A 2,304-nucleotide genomic window follows, 5' to 3' on the forward strand; every position below is an offset into this window, starting at 1 on the left:
CTTACTTGGGTGAATTCTAATCGATTGCGATGTATAATTTATTTTTTGTGCTGTTGGATTTAGTTTGCTGGTATTTTATTGAGAATTTTTGGTCCAAAGTTTAGCAAGTCAATTTTATTGATAAAAAGCCTCAATATTTGGGCCCAAATTTCTAGCCCATGCAGTCTGCAGTTTCATTTTTTGCTATTGCTGTTTTCTTCTCCTTATGCACAAGATAAATTTTAAATAATCACAAATGGAATCCTCAAACTCTAAAAATTCTGACTCTCCACACTCTGGCACTCCAACATAGTATATGTTCAAAATCTGTGGGGCTGAAAGTAGTGTCTCTAACAAAATGTCAAAATCTTACAAAAAGCAACTTAAAAATACAATGGTCATTATGGAAAATATTCCAATTAGACAACTTGGTCATCTCAGAAGTGTGTACTAGAAAAGAAAGTCTCTTGGATTAAGAGACCAAATGAGTTGCCTATTTTAATTGATAGAGTCTAATAAAAAATTACAAGACTCTAAAATAGCTTCCTTAAGGAATTCTTTACAAAAGGCAAGATAAATATTAACGGCTCATAAAAATATAAACCTGATGCATCCGCCCACCTGGGAGGCCCAGGTGGCGGCCTGCAGCTCCAGGGCCCTGGTGAGGGGAAGTCTGCGCTTTCCGAGGGAGTCATGTCCGCGACCCATGGGGCCCCACTGCACCCAAGGGGATGGAGAGCCGCCACCAAGGCCTCAGCGTGGTGTGTGATCCCATGCTGGCCAGCCCTCACTAGCTGCTAGGATTTTGCTTTTTATCCACCACCTGGGCCTTGTCTCCTGAGTCCATGGTGTGGTTCAAAAGAAATGGAAGAAAAAGACCGATGTGAGTGGGTTCCGTTCAGTCCTCTCGTGTTAAGCCTTGCTTGGCATTTGCAGAGAGGAAAATACAGCAAGAAAATCTTGTTTTTTGGAGGGTAGTGGGAGGGAGGGTGAGGGAAAAGGAAACAAGGCCTTAGGTTTTTTATGTTTTTTTTTTTTTAATTCTGCATTTTGGCAGTGGAAGTGAAATAAGCTAATCCCAAAGTTATTTTTCTTTTGAGAAGAAAGAGGTGGATTCTTTTTCCTTTTGATTACAACCTTTTCTCCCAGTGACAAAGCATAAATCATGGACACCAGAGAATAAGGTGGACCTCAGGAACCCTGGAAAAGACTAAGATTACATTCTTCCTCAGGAGGGAAGGGTGGGGTGTTTTTAGCCCTCTGGAATCTAAAACAAAAACATATGAGTTACCTGCCGTGGAAAGGAAAAAAGGCCAAATCTGAATCATTAGAGCTGCCCCAGGCAACACCCTCCCCCACAAATTTACCATGAGAAACAGCACAGGGAGCTTTGTGCCCTCTATGCTCTCAATAACATCTTCCAGGACAACAACACCTTCACCTGGAAAAACTGCAAGAGAGTTTCCAGAAATACCATGGTGACATCTCACAAGAAGAGCATGTAGAGAAACAGGAACTATGATGTGAACATCATCATGGCAGCACTTCAAACCAAGGGCTATGAAGCTGTTTAGTGGGACAAACACAGGGATGTCAGTGCCATTGTTCTCACTAATGTCATGGGCTTCATCATGAATCTGCCCTCCAGCCTGTGCTGGGGTCCGTTGGAGTTGCCTCTCAAAAGGCAGCACTGGATCTGCACTGGAGAGGTGGGAAATGCCTACTACAGCCTCAACTACAAACTCAAGGTGACTGAGTGGATTGGAGGTGAGAGTGAGCTCAGGAAATTTCTAAAACATCATTTGCAAGGAAAGAACTGTGAACTCTTGCTGGTTTTTACTAGAAGAGATGGAGGCCCACAAGAGTTGGAGGGCTGATGTGTGATGCAGTTCTACCCAGCTCCCCTCTCACCTCACCCCTTCAATCCTCTGTGATGTGCTGTGGCCTATACAATGGGTCTGCCTTTGCCACTGCCCCAAATATCTTATCAGGTTCCCTCTGCAGATTTGACAGTGCAATAGGACAGTTGTGAGAACTGTTCAAGAACCACTACCTGTATTACTTTTTCATGGGAAAGGAAGGTAGGAGCTCTGTGTGCTTAGGGAAAACAATAGAAGACCCTTGGTTTTATTTAAGAGAGAAGAGAAAAGTGGGTCTTAGCATATTTTCCCCTTTCCTATGAGGACTTGACACAGCTTCTGCTGAAGTTAATCAGTCATTGCTGCTCCAGACTCACCTGGAGATGCCACCACCATTTGTCCTTTCCTGTCAAATCAGTGGGTCTGAAGACAGAACACACAAAGCCCATGTGACTGACTCAAGGGA

At 43.4% G+C, this 2,304-nt stretch overlaps 1 pseudogene; it reads left to right on the forward strand.

The window, feature by feature from the left end:
• The first annotated feature begins 1,261 nt into the window (after positions 1–1,261).
• LOC119521995 lies at positions 1,262–1,863 on the forward strand (annotated as a pseudogene).
• The last annotated feature ends 441 nt before the right edge of the window (positions 1,864–2,304 follow it).

This window comes from Choloepus didactylus, chromosome X, assembly GCF_015220235.1.
Source record: "Choloepus didactylus isolate mChoDid1 chromosome X, mChoDid1.pri, whole genome shotgun sequence".
Classification (NCBI taxonomy): domain Eukaryota; kingdom Metazoa; phylum Chordata; class Mammalia; order Pilosa; family Megalonychidae; genus Choloepus; species Choloepus didactylus.